Source organism: Triticum urartu, chromosome 7 (assembly GCF_003073215.2).
Source record: "Triticum urartu cultivar G1812 chromosome 7, Tu2.1, whole genome shotgun sequence".
Lineage (NCBI taxonomy): Eukaryota > Viridiplantae > Streptophyta > Magnoliopsida > Poales > Poaceae > Triticum > Triticum urartu.
The window spans coordinates 656,553,388-656,576,202 of record NC_053028.1 but is presented as its reverse complement, the minus strand read 5'-3'; positions in this window follow the sequence as shown (position 1 = coordinate 656,576,202).

Sequence of the window (22,815 nt, the reverse complement as noted above, 5' to 3'; positions counted from 1 at the left end):
GCGCCTGGTATAAGAGCCTCCATTATAGATGCCCTTAGGGGATGCGACGGTTGCCATGTCCGTCAATTAAAAAGAGGTGATTATTTGAATCGGTTACACTTAATTAATTCATAAACACATACGACCGAGGCATGCTCCCAAACCCTAGTTTTTTCTTAAACTGGCCTAGATTTAGATATAAAAAATTGGCAAACCTTGTCAACTCTTAGAATCCCTCGACTTAAAACAGAAAATCGATTTAGGCGAGAACTAGGCAGGTACCCGACTTTCTAGGTTGGGCTCCTTTTTTGAGAAGATTTTAGGCTTGACAAGGGAGCTGCATCAGACACCGTGTCGAGAGCAATATTGTGTTGGGGAACGTAGTAATTCAAAAAAATTTCTTACGATCACGCAAGATCTAACTAGAAGATGCACAACAACAAGAGGGGAGAGTGTGTTCATGTACCCTCGTAGACCGAAAGCGGAAGCGTTTAGTAATGCGATTGATGTAGTCGAACGTCTTCACGATCCAACCGATCCAAGTACCGAACGTATGACACCTCCGTGTTCAGCACACGTTCAACACACGTTCAGCACGATGACGTCCCTCGATCTCTTGATCCAGTTGAGGGCGAGGGAGAGTTCCGTCAGCACGACGGCGTAGTGATGGTGATAATGAAGTTACCGGCGCAGGGTTTCACCTAAACACTACGACGATATGACCAAGGTGTTGAACTATTTTTTTGACCTTGAAGACTGCATGGCTTATACCCCACAGCATTTTATTATTAAAAAAGAGCACAATTACAAGGTTCCTCAAGATGAGGAAAATAAAAACAGAAAGAAAACTAGAGAAAGCTATACAAAAGAGATGTGGGGCTAAACCTAAGACGTACAAAACTGAATACAAGAGATCACATCAATGAGGTAGGAAGTCAATCCACTTAAGCAAGGCATCCATATATCTTTTTTTATCATGTGGGAGAGGAGAGTGATATTATGGATGAAACCATTCCTCCATGCCCTGAAAGAAGGCCGAATATGCCTGAAAGTCCTGTCATTCCTAACTTTCCAAATATTCCACCAAGCAAGGTGAAAGTGCAACTATCCCTGAGTGATTTTGGTAATTCCTAACAACATATAGCCCATTGAGCTAATGCTATTTCAAGATAAATATTTCAGGAAAGCTCAATGTTTGGCATGGCATGGATCAGAAAGTGGACCCCTCAAAATACTAAGAACACATGTTGGCTCAAGCTCAAGACTCTACATTTTACTTTTAGTGATCCAAGATCACATTGAGTCCATAGGAAAAGCCAATACTATTAAAAGGGGATGAGGTGTTGCTTAATGAGTTACTTGCTCAAAATGCTTAGTGATATGCTCCAAAACCCTCAACTACTTTCTCATATCCACATATGTCCCAAACCAAAAGTCAAACTCGGCCCCACCGAAATTTCCTACCCAGCGCCACCGAGTTCACTTGACATAGCCACTGCCACAAACCCTAGTCATTTCAGTCTCACCGATAGGGATCTCGGTCTCACCGAGATGGGATTGCAACCTCTCTGTTTCCCGTCGTAACGTTTCGGTCCAACCGAGATGAGTGATCGGTCCCACCGAGATTGCAATGCAAACTCTCTGTTTTCCCTTCGTAACGTTTCGGTCTAACCGAGATGAGCGAATTGGTCCCACCGAGTTTGCCTATTACCAAAATCGGTCCCACCGAGTTTGTGTAATCAGTCTCACCGAGACTACGTTATGCCCTAACCCTAATGGAATCGGTCCCATCGAGTTGACATTTCGGTCCCACTGAGAATCCTAACGTTCACATTTTGAACTAAATTGGTCTGACCGAGTTTCATGATTCGGTCCCACCGAGTTTGGTGATTTGTGTGTAACGGTTAGATTTTGTGTGGAGGCTATATATACCCCTCCCACTACTAGGGAAAACCCTAGCAGTAGCCTGGTTTTGTGCTCACTAGTAGCGTGGGTAGGCGCGCTACTAATAAGGCGCTACAGCTATTGCCTAGCAGTAACGCGTGCCCGCACGCGCTACTGCTAGGGCAAATAGCTGCAGCGTTTGTTCACTCCCACGCTACTGCTAATGTAACTACTGGCGGCGTGTTTTCTCTCCATCACTACTAGTATTCTTTTTTTAGTGTATTTATGCGCCATCATACAAATATTGGTACAATACCGGTTATGAGGTTTACATCATTATGTCCATAACAGTGTGTCAAATGAAGGTGGATTAGGTTCAAGTGGAGGCAATATGTGGTGCATGTCAAAAATATATTACTAATCCAAACTTGATCTAGTTTGGACTAGTAGTACTTTCGATGTGCACCACATGTTGCCTCCACTTGAATCTAATCCGTCAGCACAAGCTATTTAATCATCATCATAGTCATTACCACCAACAATATTTATTTAATCACCACTAACACTAGCTAATAATAATCATCATAGTCATTACCACCAACACTAGCTATTTTATCATCATAGTAATAGTGTAGCACATCATCATCCTCAAACTCATTTCTAGCTAGCTAATCACTCCTGCTGCTCTCTCTCTTAGGTAAAATAACATAAAACATGTGTAGCTCTCCTCCTTGATCAAGTTGGAGCATGCAGATGAACCTGTCTCCTAATCGTGGGTAGCGCATTTGTTTGCTGCCCCCTAGTACTTCTCTGCGCTCCCCCATCACATATTTGGTCTAGTCTTGCACTATTAAGCATCCGTCGCTAATCTTGAATGCACTAAAGTAATCTATAGGATATCTTGGCCGTAAGCTAATAATACTCATGGTACCTTTAGTCTCGACCCCATAAGGCACAACATTCATCGGGAGTTCCTGTTGAAGAACATCGTATGGTAACATACTTAACAATGAAGTTTAGCTTCAAAAATAATGTATGGAAAAGATACACTAAGGACAAATAGTAAAAATCTTACCATCCTTCCTAAATAGATGTGACCGTAGTTCATTACGAACACTATTGGTCGCACGTTTTCAGTACTAACATTTCTAAGTGCAGGAAGAAAATTTGTCTTGACAATATCAAGATCCTCAAGCCATGAAACATAATGACTTAGCTCCTCGCAGTTTAGTTCAGCCCCGGGACAGTAGTAGGTCCTGTCTACCAAGCGCTGGACATGTTTGCTTGCACCGAAATAAGCTGACAATACAAATTAGTTGTCAACTATTTTTGAATAAACAATATCAAAGACATAAATATGGTTGAGAAACTTACATAATGGTATAACTGGAGGCGTCTGCACATCGACCCAGATGTCGGTATTACCTTCAATATCATCTTCCGGACGAATATCAAAGGTGATAACCATATCAGGCTCAAATGCATAAGTCTTGCATAGTGATCATCATGTTTTGCATCCAAAATAGGTGTAGTCGTCTGAATTGTATAATTTTATGTTGAAAATATAACCATGCTCGGTCTTCAAGTAAAATTTCTTTTCCTCCATAGTACGACTGAAACCTATCTTATCCAATACAAAACTCTTGCATGACAGGGGATACGCTAGTAGAATAGTAAAAAAAGACTTGTCATGCTTAATTTCATGCTTAAATTATAAGTTGAAGCAAATGAAGCAAATGTCATGCTTAATTACGAAAAAATACTTGTCATTGTGACTTACTGTATCCACTTCGAAGTTCTCGTCCAGCTTGATGCTGAAGCGCCTATCATCATCTAGGAAGATTCCGTCGCACAGGCCGCGCTCCTCTTCGCAGTATTTGCAAATACCGAAATCCTTTTCGTCGTCAGACATTTCCTATGTTCATAGTTAAAACATTAATTGAAAATCGATCGAAGACAACTACCAGGATACTCAACACACAAATCTGGGGCACTCGATATTTACTACATATTCTGGCACAAGTCATGCCAAAATTCACGAGAAAAATCCGGCATGACCTTTGCTAAAATAGGACATATCGAGCGCCTGAAATTTGCCGGAACGGAAATGAATCAACACTCCGGCAAAACATAGGCCACTCGGAGGTGTAACCTGCAAACATGACCGGCCACTTGGGCAAGCACATATCCTATTTGAGCAACACAAGATATACATTTCAAAATATCTTATAGGACTCAAATTAGCATGCATTCAATAAGCAAAAGTAAATCATCTCATGCGTCCATACATCGTCGAATATTATCACTAATACATCCTGAATAGTGTCATACATATAACATCACTAATACAACTAAAGCCCTAGCACACGACGGGTATCGGCGCGGGCGGTGGACACCCACAGAGAAGGAACCATCACGGGATCATAGCTCCAGTGAGATCCCTGGAGAACCTGCCAGGTATTGGAGAACATGTGCTCCAACGCAAACAAGTAGCGACGGACGTGCGCGTCCTCCTCACTGACACGGTGACGCACCACCTCCGCGGGGTCCTCGAGCCTCTGGACCGTCACTGGCCCACGTGACCGCCACCAAAGAAGGTTCGGGTCAACGACAGGCTGGCTCCTCACCAACCTGCGCCTCCCGGTAGGTAGCGCCTCCCAGTACCACCCCAGCGGAGCCCAGTCCCGGACATGGCCCGTCTGGTCAAGCAGGTGTCGTCCTCCACCGACTCGACGATGAGGATGCGGGATAGGCATCGTCGACGTCGATGCGGGAAAAATTGCTTTAACTAAAAAAATAGCAACAAGTTCTTACTAACGAGTTCTATTAATTCAATTAGTTCTTACTAAAAATAAACTTACTATAAATAAAAATAAACTAATACCTAATTAGTACCTAGTTCTTACTAACTAATTAGTACCTAGGAACTACTGCCCTAATTACCATAAAAGTAATTAACTAACTAGCACTAAAAATAGCCTAGAGTTCATACTAACTAGCACTAAATAGCTAGGGTTCATACTAAGCAGAGAAGAGGGATCGGAAGGGGAGAGTGCTTACAGAGGGCGGGGAGAGAGATGGGGTCGGGGGAGACGGCGGCACCGAGGCGCAGCGAGGCAGGGTCGGGGGAGACGGCGGTGAGGCGGGTCGGGGGAGACGGCGGCGAGGCGGAGGCGACGAGGAATAGTAGAGGAGAATTGGGGGAGGAAGCAGAGGAGAGGGAATCAGGCCGCGCGGGGGGGGGGGGGGTTAGGTGAAAATAGCTTTAACAGTAGCGTGGGGAGGAAAAACGCGCTGCTGCTAAAATTCGTAGTAGTAGCGCTGTTCGTAGAAGGGTGCTACTACTATACCTAGCACGTCGGGAACGGTGTGGCAATTATAGTAGTAGCGTGTTCTGTTCCTGCCACGCTACTGCTAAGCGGGTAACAGTAGCGCCGTTCTAGCAGACGCGCTACTGCTAAGTAGCAGTAGCGCCTCATTTTAACAAGCGCTACGGGTAACATTCTGTGTATAAGGTTTTCCCTAGTAGTGTCCACCCACTCTTCATTCATGGAGAGAGCCATCAGAACATGCCTACACTTCCAACATACATTTTCTGAGAGAGAGCCACCTACACTTGTGTTGAGGTCAAGATATTCCATTTCAACCACATAAATCTTGATCTCTAACCTTCCCCAAGTTGCTTTCCACTCAAAGCCTCTTTCCACCAAATCCAATCCTATGAGAGAGCTGAGTGTTGGGGAGACTATCATTTGAAGCACAAGAGCAAGGCGCTCATCATCAACACACCGTCTATTACCTTTTGGAGAGTGGTGTCTCCTAGATTGGTTAGGTGTCACTTGGGAGCCTCCGTCAAGATTGTGGAATTGAACCAAGGAGTTTGTATGGGCAAGGAGATCGCCTACTTCGTGAAGATCTACCCTAGTGAGGCAAGTCCTTCGTGGGTGATGGCCATGGTGGGATGGACAAGGTTGCTTCTTCGTGGACCCTTCGTGGGTGGAGCCCTCCGTGGACTCGCGCAACCGTTACCCTTCGTGGGTTGAAGTCTCCATCAACATGGATGTACGATAGCACCACCTATCGGAACCACGCCAAAAATCTCCGTGTCTACATTGTGTTTGCTCCTCCAAACTCCTCCCTTTACCTTCATATGCAATTGTTCTACATTCCGCTACTATACTCTTAGAATTGCATGTGTAGGTTGATTACTTGACTTGTGCTAAGTTGTTAAAACCCGCCAAGACTTAAAATTGGGAAAAGGCTAGATTTTTATTTGGTCAAGTAGTCTAATCACCCCCCTCTAGACATACTTTCGATCCTACAAGTGGTATCAGAGCTTTGGTCTCCATTTGCCTTGATTTCCATAGCTTTTGGTGATCATAGCCTTGGTTTCACAACCTAGAAGAGTATGGCATCTAACGAGGGAAATTACCACCGTAGAGGTCCTTACTTTTATGGTACTAATTTTGCTAGTTGGAAGCATAAGATGAAAATGCATATTCTTGGACATAACCCCGCCGTTTGGGCTATTGTGCGTATTGGCTTGCAAGGTGAATTATTTGATGGGAGAGAACCGAACCGTGAAGCTACCGCGGAAGAGTTGAAGATGCTGCAATACAATGCTCAAGCTTGTGATATTCTCTTCAACGGATTGTGCCCTGAAGAATTCAACAAAATCAGCCGTCTTGAGAATGCAAAGGAAAATTGGGATACTTCGATTGATATGCACGAAGGTACCGACTCCGTCAAGGAATCCAAATTGAATGTGCTTCAAAGCCAACTTGACAAGTTCAAAATGAAGGATGGTGAAGGTGTCTCTGAAATGTACTCTAGGCTTGCTCTTATCACAAATGAGATTGTCGGCTTAGGAAGTGAAGAGATAACCGACAAATTCATCATCAAGAAGATCCTAAGAGCCTTGGATGGAAAATATGATACCGTGTGCACATTGATACAAATGATGCCCAATTACAAAGATCTCAAGCCAACGGAAGTCATTGGAAGAATTGTTGCTCATGAGATGCCACTTAAGGATAAGGAAGAGCTCCACAACAAGTCAAGTGGTGCTTACAAAGTCTCATGTGATGCTCCCACATCATCAAGTGAGAAACAAACCTTCAATGAAGAATTAAGCCTAATGGTGAAGAACTTTAACAAGTTCTACAAGAGTAGAAGCAAGGAAAGAAGTTCCAAGTCAAGGTCCTACAATGACAAAAGATCTTCAAGTCGTGAACGTAATTGCTACAATTGTGGAAGACCTGGACACTACTCCAATGAGTGTACGGATCCCTACAAAATAAGAGAAGATTCTCCCAAAAGAAGAAGTAGGAGAGAAGAATCACCACCAAGAGAGAGAAGGAGTAGAGATGACCGTTATGAGTGAAGAACATCACGAAGAAGCAAGGATTCGAAAAGGAAGGACAAGTCATCAAGGAGCTACACAAAACGAAGACATCAAGCTCATTTTGGTGAATGGGTATCCGGCTCCGACTCCGACAATCACTCCGAGAGAAGTTATCACTCCGACTCCGAATATACTCAATATGAAGGTGTTGCCGGTCTAGCACTTGTGTCAACCAACTCCATCAACATATTTGAGTCACCAAATGAAGGAATTGGAAGATGCTTCATGGCTAAAGGCCCAAAGGTATCACACCCTGAGTATGTTGATTTCAATAGTGATGAAGATGATTTGCTAGGTGATGATGATTTACTTGTTGACAATTCTAGTGATGAAAACTATGATGAACTTGCTATTAATCATGCTAATCAAGATAAAACGAATGACAATGATAAGAAGGAAATTGAGCGTTTAACTACAGAACTAAACACTCTTAAGTTAGCTCATGAAACTACCTTGGAAGATCATCAAGAAATTTTAAAGACTCATGATAAGCTACGCTTCGAAAAGCTCAACCTTGAGAAAGAGCATGAGTTCTTAAAGGCAATCAATGATGATCTTCGCAAGAAAAGTTCTTCTTACATTGCCAAGCCTTTACTCTTGTCTACTTACATGCCTCAAGTTAAATCTAGCAACAAGAGTAAGAAATATTCTTCTTCTAGTAGTAACAATAATCATGCTAAAACCAATGTTGTTGCTTCTAGTAGTTCTTGATTCCACTAATGATTCTCTTAGCCGAGTTACACTTGAGCAAGAAAATAGCTTATTGAAGGGAATTATAGAGAAAGCTGTTTACAAGAGTCTTGCTGGAAGTAAGCAATTTGAGGAAATTGTATGCAAGCAAGGAAGACACCGGAAGAATCAAGGTGTTGGTTTTGAACAAAAGTTCAATGCCAATGGACTTGAGTGGGAAGAAGATCAATACCCCAAGACAAAGTTTGTTCCCCAACAAGAGAAGTATGATCCTACTTCCTTCCAAGGAACTCAAGCTCAAGATGATCTTCCACCACAAGACCACAAGCTAAAGGGCAAGGACAAGCTTCAAGAGGAGATTGATGCATTTGAAGAAGCCCCTAAGGCATTGGTCAAGTGGGTTCCAAAGACTACATCAAGTTCTACTTCATCAAGTATGACTACAACTCTAAGGATTCCCATCAAGATGGCGTGGATCCCAAAGAAGAAGAACTAGAGAGTTCTTGAGGGTGACTCCGCCAACATACTTCACTCATATCATTTTGGCAAGGACAAGTGCAAACAACTTCCATATCTTGCACTAGTTCAAGGAGTCACAAACCCTCTTGTTGGTAAGACAAGGGACAAGGTAACCTAATGCATTCATGGACATCATCTCATGTGAATATCACTCTATGTATATGGATATCCTTGTTTGTTCCTTGTGGGACTAACCCGTGTAGGTATTGAAAGTGCAACTCCCTCCAAAGGATTGCTCCGAATGATCTACATCAACTTTGAGCACCTACATCTTCAACACCTACATGAAGTTATCATCGACAAAACGCAAGGTTAGTTCATCCCTCCTAGGGGGGATATCATATCTAGGGGGAGCTTTACTCTAATTAATTAAGCTAAAGCAACTCTAACGATGTGAACACAACAATGCATTATGTAAAAGTGGTAACCCCACTTGTGCTTAAACGATGAGTATGACCTACGATCAAATGTTCTCATTTGACTCCTCAGTCAATATACTCATATATATAGATGACCTAGTCATCGCCAAATTGCTTGATAGATGCTAGAGTGATTGTGCATGCTTTGCCACATATTTCATTTGCCATCTTATTGTGTGAGCATGTTGGTTGCATATTTTACTCATTCGAGAACATCCATTTTTTGCCTTGATTGTTTGGATTTTTCTCTTTTGCCAAATGGATGGACAAGAATGCCTAAGGACTTCCTCTAGCTATCTATGCTTTTCTCGTCTCAAACTCTATTCATGCTACCTCACAAAGTTTGATCAAGTCAGATTCGAACCACTCTATGTGAGGAGCACTCGGAGTCCCTTATTCATTATAGACTTAAACTTCCAAAACCTCTTTGTGCATTTCGGTATGACCGAGTCATCCATTTTGGTCACACCGAGATCACTAAGTTGATCTAAGTTTTCAATCTCGGTGCAACCGATTTGAACTTTTCGGTCACACCGAGTTGCAGTAACCGCTTGCGATTCTGCATCTCGGTGCCACCAAGTTGTTCCACTCGGTCACACCGACAGGGTCAGGATATATATACCCATGGGTGAGATTTTGGAAATTTCTTCAAACTCCTCAGCCCGCGCGTGTGTCCTGCTCGGCCTCCTCGGGTCTCCAGATTGCCTCGCCGCCAGCGACCTCCCGCCACTGGTTTCCATCACCGTCAACGGAAATCTGCTCTGCCGTTGTCATCGTAGCGAACTCCCACCGAACTAGGGTATGGTTTCGACCCTTGTGCTATTCTTTTACCTCTGATTCATAGCACATTGTTTTGCCATGATCCTTACCACGTATGCAAACACTCTATCCACTGAAAACATCCTTTAGGTTAGATTTGATTTGAAAATTTAGGGTTAGGTCTCTGCCGAACTCATCTCGGACCGACCGAGTTGTAGAAATCGGTCTCACCGATTTGGTTTAGGACATAGCACTTCCAATTTTCGGTCTGACTGAAAACTGCAAATCGGTGTGACCGAGTTCGATTCTCTGTGAAACCCCAGCAGTCTCAGTACCACCGAACTGTGACTCAGTCTGACCGAGTTCACTAGTTTAGGTTCCAAAAGCTGCTTCGGTATCACCGAGTTTACAAATCGATAGCTTTGAAATGCTTTCTGTGGAGAACTAAAACTAAGTTTTTGAGTCATCTGTTTTGCAAAACCTCTACACTTTGTGATGCTCATCCACTCTATCTCATCTACATCTATTCACAGGGTCTGCTATCAGTGAGTTTGCAGAGATGTCTGATCAGAGTAACGGTCAGAACAGATCTGAGGAACATGTGCAGGTGAGTGAGGGTTCAGATCCCTCGAGCACTTCTGATGATGGCAGCAGGAGCACTCCCAACAACTTGCCAAAGGCAGCCACCAGATCTAGGAAGAAGAGAACCTCAGAATCTAAGGATGAGGATTATGTTGCCACTGAGGAGGAAGTAAGATCCAAAAAGAAGGTGCTGAAAAAGGAGTATGGCACAGCTGCTACAGTTAAGCCAGGAATGAATAAGAAGGCTCTTGCAAAGAGAATTCCTATGTCTAAGGCCAGAGCCCCTACTCAAGAAACAATGGAGTTCACTCTTGAACCCAAAGAAGCTGGAGCTGGAAAGAAGAGAAAGGGAAGAGTGAAGAAGACCATTGCCAGAGTCATTGGCAAGCCCTCCATGATGAAAGATCCCTTTGAAGATGAAGAAGAGGAAGAGGATGCTGCACCAGCACCCAAAGCTTAGAAGCTTATGGGAGATGCTATAAAGTCTGGGGCTGCAACATCAAAGCCCAAAGTTGCCCCCAAAGCTCAAGCTCAGAAGCCTCCTAAGCCCAAGAGAAACACCAGAAGTATACCTACTGAAGAAAATAACAAGGCCCCAGTGCCTGAAGCTGAAGCAGAAGAAGATGAGTCTCTTATTTTGAGAAAATTGAAGCCCAAGATTCCAGACCATAATGATACTCATCTAGTAGCTGAAGACATGGACATCAGAAAAGATGCTGGACTGAGATTGTGGAGAAAGTTTGATCCTTATGCTGTGAGGAGAAGTACTGCAGTTGACTACCGGTTTCACACAAAGGAACATCAAGAATTTTATGAAACTATCCTGCTTGACAAGAAGCCCATTGTGAGTGACATGAGATGGGTTGATTGGGAATTCATCCAGGAGAATGAAGATCACTTCCCAGGAGTTTGTGACAGCTTCAAAGCATGTGGAGTAGATGAGTTTGTTGGACAGAAGCTCACAAAATGGAATGATGAACTGATCATGCAGTTTTACTCCACTGCCCACTTTTACCCAGATGGGAAGATCATTTGGATGTCTGAAGGTACTAGGTACCAATCCACTGCTGAAGAATGGGCCAAGCTGGTCAATGCCCCAGAGGAACATGAGGATGACTTGGATGTGTATGCCAAGAAGAAGAAGGACTACAACACTATGGCTAACATGTACAAGGAGCTCCCAGATAAAGCTTTGGAGACTCACAAGCTTGGATCTGTACATTTCTTGTTGTCTGGTCTGCCTACTATCAACTGGATCCTAAGGCACACTCTGCTACCCAAGTCAGGAGATCACAAGATGATCAGAGGGCACTCTATCAACCTGCTACAGCTTTTTGATGTCCCTCAGAAGTTCAAGGTCATGAGTCTGATTGTAGACACAATCAAGAGGATTGCTCCTGACCAGAAGAGAAGCTGTGGGTATGCTCCACACATTCAGGAGATCATCAACTGCAAGATGGGCACATGAACATATCTGTTGGATAAGGAGCATCTACCCCTGCATCCTGAATTTGAAGATAACACAGTTGCGATGAATGAGGAGGAACCATCATCAGTTCAAGCACGGGAGAAGAGAGCCAAAGCTAAGGCAGAGAAAGCTACAAGGATGCCAAGTGCAGAAGAAGCATCTCAGGTGTTCCTCAAGTCAAAACAAGATCAATTAGGCTATCTGATTCAAGCTACACCGAGGATTGAGAAGGGCTTGGCCACCCTGACTCAGAACCAGGAGAGCTTGGAGAGGATCATAAAAACTAAGTTTTATGATCTTGATCTGAAGGTAACTGAGATTCAAACAGCAGTTGAGCAGCTTCAGGAGGAATGTAAGTGCATCTAGTGCCACCTCTAGTTGGTTTTGGAGTATTGACGACAAACCTAGTTGAGGGACTAATGTGTTTGTGAGAATTGCAGGATAACACAGGTAGAAGTCCCTCATTGATTCGGTTTTACTACCAGAGATGACCCCTAAAAATGTATGAAGACATTGAAGTCAAAGGTGGTATATGAAGATATTCATATTGAAGACTATGACAAAAGAAGACACGTTATGAAGCCTATGGAGCTCGAAGACGTAGATCTTTCGTAGTTCTTTTTCTTTTGTGTTGAGTCATAGGAACCACCGTACTGTTAAGTGGGGTCCAGGAGAACCAGTCAGAATGACTGAAGTGATGCCTAAACCAAAAACCTATGTCTTCGAGTGAAGACAATGAGAGCGAATCTTGTCCAGAGCCAGACAAGTCAGCTTTGCTTGTAGCCCAAGTAAAGTTGCCATGAGAGCTTGAAATATGACCGTTGAGACACGTGTCAGTTCCTTAGTGACCCAGGGTCATTTCGGACAAATCAGGTCGGGTTGCCAAGTGGCTATAAATAGCCCACCCCCTACAACCATAAAAGGTTGGCTGCTCAGATTTCAGTGCACGGCTTTTGTCGTTTGAGAGCAACCCACCTCGAAGCCTTTGAGAGAAAATTCCTAGCGAGGAAAAAGCCCTAACCACCCAGAGCCAGAGAACATTGGGCATCACTTAAGTCTTCTTGTCTGTGTGATCTGAAGACTTATTACACTTGAGGACTGTGAATCCTCCAGACGGTTAGGCGTCGCGTTCAGAGCATCCAAGAGACATTGTGGATTGCCAGTGAACGAAGTCTGTGAAGGTTTGGGAGTCTACCTTGAAGACTTACCAGAGTGATTGGGCGAGGACTATGTGACCTTAGCTCAAGGAGAATACGGTGAGGACTTGGTGTCCTGAGCTGCGTGTTCAGGACTGGGTGTCCGGGACAGTGTGTCCTAAGGTTTAAATACCTAGCCGCTCCAACCAGACGTACAGTTGTCACAGCAACTGGAACTGGTCCAACACATCATTGTCTTCAACGAGTCACTGGTTTCATCTTCACTTCCTTTTTCTTACTGTTACTGTTACTCATTGTGAAGCCATTGCATGCTTGCTTTCTTTTGTCTTCACAACGTGAATGTATGATCTGTTTGGCTTCATAACTTCTTCCTACCTGATCCTTATTACACTGCACTATTTGTCATTGTGCTTTCACTCTATTGAATACTTGACCATGGCTTGCCTAGTGTAATCTAACTTCCGCTGCATAGTAATAGGCATATCTTCGCTGTTTGTCTTCATAACTCCACGTTTTGAAGACTTTCATAAAAATCGCCTATTCACCCCCCTAGTCGATATAACGCACTTTCAAGGTTCAAGGAAGCAGAAGAGAAGAGAGGCAAGGCAACCACAGATGCATTTCAGCGAGTGCCAAGGAGTCAGAGGTCTGCTGCCATGCCAGTGACAGATTCTAGAGCTACAACATCAGCACCAGCAGCTACAGCTCCAGTGCCACCTCCAGCAGCCACTCCATCAGCTCCAACTACATCGACAGATGCCTTCATCCTTGGAGTTCTCTCTACACCACTTCCCAAAGACCAAGCCTAAGGGACGCATAGCACTATGCATATTTGAACTTTTTGGTAACTTGTTGCCAAAGGGGGAGAAATATGTATAGATCATAGGCTTCGAGAGAATGTTTTGCGCCTTTGCCTTTGGTTAAACTTTTTATTGTGTGAGATACTTGTGTGATCATGTGATTGATCATTTGCTACCTTAATGCTTGTTTAGATGATACTATCTTTTATATCCATATATGATCATTCACTTGCTTGGTGACAAGTGCATGCTTTTAATTTCTATCATTTTGAGCGCTCCACCAAGATGTATGTGACATGGAAGAGTAACCCATGATCCTAATCGATTGTGCATTTGCATTCAAAAGAAAATTTTAAATAATGCACAAATTTAGGGGGAGCTCTTGCTTTTCACATACTTCTCAAAGCGACGATGTTTTTCAATCTTATTATCATTTGTCGAAGCTTTGATCTATATGTTGTCATCAATTACCAAAAAGGGGGAGATTGAAAGTGCAACTATCCCTGGATGGTTTTGGTAATTCCTAACAACATATAGCCCATTGAGCTAATGCTATTTCAAGATAAATATTTCAGGAAAGCTCAATGTTTGGCATGGCATGGATCAGAAAGTGGACCCCTCAAAATACTAAGAACACATGTTGGCTCAAGCTCAAGACTCTACATTTTACTTTTAGTGATCCAAGATCACATTGAGTCCATAGGAAAAGCCAATACTATTAAAAGGGGATGAGGTGTTGCTTAATGAGTTACTTGCTCAAAATGCTTAGTGATATGCTCCAAAACCCTCAACTACTTTCTCATATCCACATATGTCCCAAACCAAAAGTCGAACTCGGCCCCACCGAAATTTCCTGCCCGGTGCCACCGAGTTCACTTGACATAGCCACTGCCACAAACCCTAGTCATTTCGGTCTCACCGATAGGGATCTCGGTCTCACCGAGATGGGATTGCAACTTCTTTGTTTCCCGTCATAACATTTCGGTCCAACCGAGATGAGCAATCGATCCCACCGAGATTGCAATGCAAACTCTCTGTTTCCCCTTCATAATGTTTCGGTCTAACCGAGATGAGCGAATCGGTCCCACCGAGTTTGCCTGACCAACTCTCTGTTTGCCTATTACCAAAATCGGTCCCACCGAGTTTGTGTAATCGGTCTCATCAAGATTACGTTATGCCCTAATCCTAATGGAATCGGTCCCAACGAGTTGACATTTCGGCCCCACCGAAAATCCTAACGTTCACATTTTGAACTAAATTGGTCTGACCGAGTTTCATGATTCGGTCCCATCGAGTTTGATGATTTGTGTGTAATGGTTAGATTTTGTGTGGAGGCTATATATACCCCTCCACCCACTCTTCATTCATGGAGAGAGCCATCAGAACATGCCTACACTTCCAACATACATTTTCTGAGAGAGAACCACCTACACTTGTGTCGATATAACGCACTTTCAATTGGTATCAGAGCAAGGTGCTCCCTTGTTCTGTGTGATTCGGTTTAATCACCTGGAGTTCTAGCTATGTCGACTGCAGGGATAATCAAAGTCTCCGCTGCGTGCCCCGTCTTCGATGGAACTGAATATCCCTACTGGAAGAATAAGATGCGCATGCATCTTGAAGCCATTGACGTCGACCTATGGTATGTCGTCGAGAACGACGTTCCCAAGGATGGAGAAGGTGTCACTGCTGCTGATGTCAAGAAGTTCACTCAACTGGACTCTACTGCCAAAAATATCATTTGTGGTCATCTGACAAAAGGACAGTATGGCCGTGTGAGTGCCTTGAAGACATCCAAGCTGGTCTGGGACTGGCTCTCCAAGGTCAATGAAGGCATCTCAACCTAGAGAGATCAGAGAATCAGTGTTCTTCGCAACCTCTTCAACCGCTTCAAGCGAAATGACAATGAGAATGTCCAGCACACATTTGACCGGCTCACTGACATCACAAATAAGCTTCAAGCCCTCGGCGCCACTGAGATCACCAAACATGAAATCGTCAAGACGCTGCTGAGATCACTTGATAGTTCGTTTGACATCCTAGCCCTGATGATTCAAGAACGTCCTGATTTCAAGACACTCGATCCGTCTGACATACTTGAGAGGCTCAACACACATGAGTTTCAGCTTTCTGAGAAAAGAGATATCTACGGTCCAAACTATGGGCGAACTCGTGCCTTGAAGGAAAAAGCTGTTTCCTCATCTGAAGAAGAATCTGACAGCAGTTCTGATGATCCTGAAGACATTGGAAGGGAACTTGCAATGCTAGTGAAGAAGTTCCAAAAATTCACCAAGAAGAAAGGCTTCAGAAAATCTTCACGATCAAGCTCAAAAAATGATGAAGCTTCTGCTCATGACTACAAGAAGAAAACATGTCACAAGTGCAAGAAAACTGGACACTTCATCTCTGAGTGCCCACAATGGGACAATGAGAACAGAAGGAAGAAGAAGAGCAAGGAATATGATTCTGATGACAAAAAGAAGAAGAAATACTCAAAGTCTTCTTCCAAGTCTTCCTCAAAGTCTTCATCACACAATAAGAGCTCATCTGGCAAGGCACGTGCGTTTGTTGGCAAGGAAATGGATTCAGAGAAGGAGTCCGCTTCTGAGGAGGCAGAGGTGGAGTCTGAGGAGGAGTCTGATTCTGGCATTGCGAGTCTGGCTACAGCATACGTCGCCAAGTCCACCTTCAACACTGAAGACAATGACTTCATCACTAACACCGATGCAAATAACAAGAATGACTCCACTCCTACCTACTGCTTCATGGCACGCGGTGCCAAGGTAAACACACGCACTACTCGCTATCAAACATCTAGTGATGATGACTCTGACTGTGATTCGAAACCCAGCTACAAAACACTTGCTAAAATTGCAACTGAACAACAGAAAGCTATGGAACATATTCAAAAACTGTTAGACAGAAGCGATGATCTGTTGGGTGTTCAAATGAATCGATCTGAATCCTTAATTGAAGACATAAAAAATCTTCACGTTAAGTATCAGGAACTTGAAGATCGTCTTGATACTCTCTCAACAACTCATGAAAAGCTTTCCTATGATTATCTTCAAAGGAAGCAAGAACTTGAGAAATTGAGAGTGGCTCATGAAGATCTTCAAAAGGAAAACGAGTCACTTCATGCCGAACAGATCAGTTCCGCTCAGGAAGGATTTGAACCACCATGTCTTAAATGCATTGAGCGTGATAATGCTACTTCTGTTGCTGAATGTTCCACTGCTACTGCTGTTGCAATATCTTCAACTGTTGATGTGGTAACTAACCCCTCTGCTGAGGATACCACTACTATTGCTGATGAGAATGCTAGGTTGAAGACATTGCTTGAAACAGGGATGTACAAAAGTCTTAAAGGACATCAGACATTATGTGATGTCCTCAAGAAGCAGATTCTGAACCGAAACCCTAGGAAAGAGGGTGTTGGGTTCGTAAGGAAAATAAATGCAGATGGCTCTTACTGGAAACCTGAGCAGTACCCCAAAACCACATGGGTTGCTGCAAAGGAACTTTCAGCAGATCCATCCAATTTATCTGGCTTCACTTGTGCTAACCCCATTATCATTGATGAATCCTTTGATGCAAACTATAAACTGTTTAAGAATCATAATGGTGAAGTGTTTGCCAGGTACATTGGTACTAACTGCAGGAATGGACCGCCTATGAAGAAGATTTGGGTTCCGAAAAAGTGTCTGGAAAATCTTCCTGTGAATGTCTTCATGACACCTCACTTGAAGAAGACAAACCTCAGACCAAAGGCTTCATACGGTCCAAAGGCTTCATACAAACAGAGGACTCACCTGAGTCACACTAACGCAAATGTTTTGCAGGGAAACCATACTCAGGCATATGAATATGAGAGCGGTTCATCAAACCGTCATGTTCATATGACCAAAAATTATTCTGCTTATTCTTATGAGTACTATTGTCCACCTGCAAGACTATTTGCTAAGGCTTCAAAGCCAAAATTTTCAGATGCTGCACTTAGACTTATTGCTTCTAAGACACCCTTGAAGATGTGGGTGGTTAAGAAGGCTTAACTCTCTTTTGCAGGGAAAGGTCTCCAGCAGAAAACCAAAATCTTCTGACGCTATTGCTGGGGACCTTAAAAATCTTGTAGGGCGCAAGATAAAATGCCCGAATGGCATCATTATGTACTTCGTTCCTGAATCGCATGCTACTCTCCCTATTAGTCCTAATCTGGATCTAAGTTTTCATAACCCACTGGTTCGTCAAATGTTTTTGCTTCACAATTCTCTTCGTGAAGCCTATCCCCCTAACTGCACTGTAGGGTATGACACCAGCGTCTTCAAAGTCTTCAGAATGGATTATTGACAGTGGGTGTACAAATCATATGACTGGCAAAAGAAGCCTTCTTATGGACTCAACCTTACGTCCATCTGACAAGAGCCACATCACATTTGCTGACACTGGTAAAAGTAAGGTATTAGGTCTAGGTAGAGTTGCAATCTCAAAGGATCAACACATGGATAAATTCATGCTTGTTGAATCCCTTGGTTTCAACTTAATGTCTGTCTCAATGCTTTGCGATTTGAACATGGTCGTAATATTTGGAAAATATCGTTTCCTGGTACTAATGGAGTCTGACAAGTCTCTAGTATTTGAAGGGTATCGGAAAGATGATTTGTATGTGGTAGATTTCTTAGCAGGGCCACAACTTGCAGTATGTCTTCTTGCAAAAGCTTCAGAATGCTGGCTTTGGCATCGGAGGCTTGGGCATGCTGGCATGAGGAACCTCCACACCCTTGCGAAGAGGAAACATGTCATAGGCATCGAGGGCGTCAAGTTCAAGAAAGATCACTTATGCGGTGCCTGTGAAGCAGGGAAGATGACGAGGGCAAAACATCCTTCGAAGACAATCATGACTACTACTCAACCCTTCGAACTGCTCCACATGGATCTTTTCGGTCCCACTCACTACTCAACTTTTACTACTACTGCTTGCCTCTATGGCTTCGTCATTGTTGATGATTACTCTAGATATAATTGGGTGCACATAATCCTTTACAAGACTGAAGTGCAGGATGTCTTTAGACGCTTCGCCAATCGTGCTATGAACAATTTTGGCGCCAAGATAAAGCACATCAGAAGTGACAATGGCACTGAATTCAAGAACACTGGCCTTGATACATATCTTGATACCTTGGGCATCACACATGAATTCTCAGCCCCGTACATGCCACAGCAGAATGGCGTCGTCGAACGCAAGAACAGAACACTAATTGAGATGGCCAGAACAATGCTAGATGAATACAAGACTCCAAGAAAATTCTGGACTGAAGCCATTGACACTGCATGCCATACAATCAATCGTGTTTATCTTCACAAACATCTGAACAAGACATCTTATGAACTCCTAACTGGCAAGAAGCCAAATGTCAGTTACTTCAGAGTATTTGGCGCAAGGTGCTGGATCAAGGACCCACACCACACCTCAAAGTTTGCACCAAAAGCACATGAGGGTTTTATGCTTGGATATGGAAAGGATTCGCACTCCTACAGAGTCTTCAATCTCTTTCATTACAAAGTGGTTGAAACAGTGGATGTGCGGTTCGATGAGACAAATGGTTCACAAAGAGAGCAACTGCCAAATGTGCTAGATGAGATTCCAGCTAGTGAATCAATCAAGCTAATGGGAACTGGAGAGATTATACCTTCTGAAGCTCATCCTGAAGAAGAACTTATCATCTCAGCACCTGATCATCATGAAGACAATGCTCAGCCTGAAGACATTCCTTCCAACAACAACACAGATCAGCAAGAGCAAAGTCTTCGCCCTGTACATCCTCGCGTTGCCAATGAAGTGCAGATTGAAAGAATAATTGATAGCATCAATGCACCTGGTCCACTCACTCGTTCAAGGGCAACTCAGTTAGCAAATTTCTGTGGGCACTTCGCATTCGTCTCAATATCAGAACCCAAGAAAGTTGAAGAAGTCTTCATGGAACCTGAATGGATTCAAGCTATGCAAGAAGAGCTTCAACAGTTTGAGCTGAATAATGTATGGGAACTGGTTAAGCGTCCTGATCCACGGAAGCACAACATAATAGGCACCAAATGGATATACCGCAACAAGCAAGATCAGCATGGTCAAGTTGTCAGAAACAAAGCTCGTCTCGTTGCTCAAGGATATACTCAAGTGGAAGGCATTGACTTCGATGAAACATTTGCTCTTGTGGCTAGGCTTGAAGCCATACGCATACTGCTGGCATATGCAAATCATCATAACATTCTTCTATATCAAATGGATGTGAAGAGTGCCTTTCTCAACGGCAAGATTGAAGAAGAAGTGTATGTTGCACAACCGCCTGGCTTTGAAAATCCAAAACATCCTGACATGGTATACAAGCTCAACAAGGCACTGTATGGCCTCAAACAAGCCCCTAGGGCCTGGTATGACACACTCAAATATTTCCTGAAAAGCAAAGGCTTCATACCTGGTTCCCTGGATCCCACTCTTTTCACGAAGACATATGATGGTGAACTGTTTGTGTGCCAAATATATGTGGATGACATTATTTTCGGCTGCACCAATCAGAAGTACAGTGAAGAGTTTGGATATATGATGCAAGAGCAACATCAGATGTCCATGATGGGGGAGCTGAAGTTCTTCCTTGGTCTTCAAATACGACAACAATGAAATGGCATCTTCATATCTCAAGAGAAGTATCTCAAAGATTGCCTGAAGAAGTTCGGTATGCAAGACTGTAAAGGCTTCACAACACCAATGCCAGCCAAACATCATCTGGGTCCTGACGACAATGGTAAAGAGTTCGATCAAAAGGTATACCGCTCCATGATTGGTTCTTTGCTTTATTTATGTGCATCTAGGACAGATATTATGCTTAGTGTTTGCATGTGTGCTTGATTTCAAGCGGCACCAAAGGAGTCGCATCACTTAGCTGTGAAGCGAATTCTTCGATATTTGGCTCACACCCCAACTCTAGGATTATGGTATCCAAAGGGCTCAGAGTTTGATTTGATTGGATTCTCGGATGCTGATTATGCTGGTGACAAAGTTGATCGCAAGTCTACATCAGGCACATGTCACTTTCTAGGACGATCACTTGTATGTTGGTCTTCAAAGAAGCAGAACTGTGTATCTCTCTCCACTGCTGAATCTGAATACATTGCTGCTGGATCTTGCTGCGCTCAGCTTCTGTGGATGAAGCAAACACTCAAGGACTATGGCATTCATCTGAAGCAAGTGCCACTTTACTGCGACAACGAAAGCGCCATCAAGATTGCAAACAACCCAGTTTCAGCACTCGAAGACAAAGCACATTGAAATTCGTCATCACTTTCTCAGAGATCATGTTGTGAAGGAAGACATTGATATCATACACGTCAACACTGAAGAGCAATTGGCAGATATCTTCACCAAGCCCTTGGATGAGAAGAGGTTTTGCAAGTTACGGTGTGAGCTAAATATCCTGGAATCCTCAAATGTCCTGTGATCAGGCACACATCCTAACACTTATGCATATGATGACTTAGATGTGCAACACACAAAGTAAAGTATATCTTCAATCAATGAAGACATACATTCTAAGTGTGAATACATTAATATGGAATTTGACTTTGGAGCGCCACGATAATTGTGCGCCGTGTCTGGGTCTAATACTTCCTATACGGTGGGTAACGCCACCACCAAACGTTCCATTTTGAAGTGTTTCACTCATGGCGTTACCTTGCAATGTCTTCACATTTGATTTGGCTTCGAACTCAACATATTTTCATGATTATCTTCACTATGTCGACTATATATATATATATATATATATATATATGCTAGTGTTCTGTCCTCTACAGCATTCACTTATAGCTATGTCTTCGTGTTGAATCTTTTGAACTAAGTGAATGTGATCGGACCCCAAACTTCTCTATGCTTTCTATCTCAAACTCTATCTCTCTAAGTCATATGCATTCTATTGAAACTGTCGAATGTCTTCACTGCGTCCTTGTTAGCAAAAGATATAGAGACAACCATAAAGTCCGTTTTCAATGCTCATTCCTCCACATAAAATCCGGAGAAGCAGGAATGACCGCCCGACAATCCAGGCGTACGTGGGACGAGGAACAAACCCCAAACTTCCGCAAACTGGCCACGCGTTCCTCAGATGCGAATCGCCAGGGGCACCTGAGTAATAGCACAGTGCCGCCCCTGTGCCTATAAATTCACACTAACCGCGGTCATTATCTCCTTCTTCCACCCTCGCACGAACCCTAGCGCCACCGCTAGCTCTTGACGACGCCGGCGATGAAGCGCTTCGCTGCCGCAACCTCTCTGACGCCGTCTTCACGCCGATCGCGGACATCTTCCTCTCCGCCATCGCCGTAGGTGTCTTCCGTCGCCAAGTTAGGGCACGGAGGATTGAACTGCTCGGCATCATCTCCCACTCCGTCTAGCAGTTCCAAGTGTGGTAAATAAAACTTCTTTTTACAGCCCCTTTTGATCTCATGGTTCTGTCACTTTCTACCATAAGAAGTTTCTCTTCACACAAGTTAGATCTCTCAATCTGCATCTCATAACATGCTTAGTACATTCACTTGTGCTTCATGAAGTAGTTAGATTCCTCACTTGTACTGATCTGTGGGTTCGTACAAATCTGGAACCAACTTCTTATCTATGAGTGAATGTCTTCGCACGATGAGGTCAATGTCTTCTAAACTGATTAATCTTCAAAACCTTCTGAGAATGCATATGACCTCTTCCCCTTCCCTCGCACCTTAATGCTGTCACAGGTACATGTCCGTGGGAGAATCCTTTGGTTCTCATAGTCTGCATTCATTTGCAGAATTCCTACAGCATCACATAAATTCTCCTGAAGCCAGTTCCTGTTGGTCCAGCAAAAGAAAGCCTTTGAAGCCTTTCAAGTTAAAGTTTATGGCTTCAGAAGCAGCAGCAAGGAAGGGGGGCAGACAGCGACGTGAAGGAACTTCCAAAGATCTGCCTGAAGACCTGGCAGAAATGTATAAAACAGATCCTGAAGAGAATTATGGGCAACGCAAGACCCGAATCCAATGGATTCGACGCTATTGGGCAGAACAATGGTTCAAATACCACTTCACAACCCAAGAGTATGCTGAGAAAAGTGCCATCAAAAGACCGTGGGGAGAC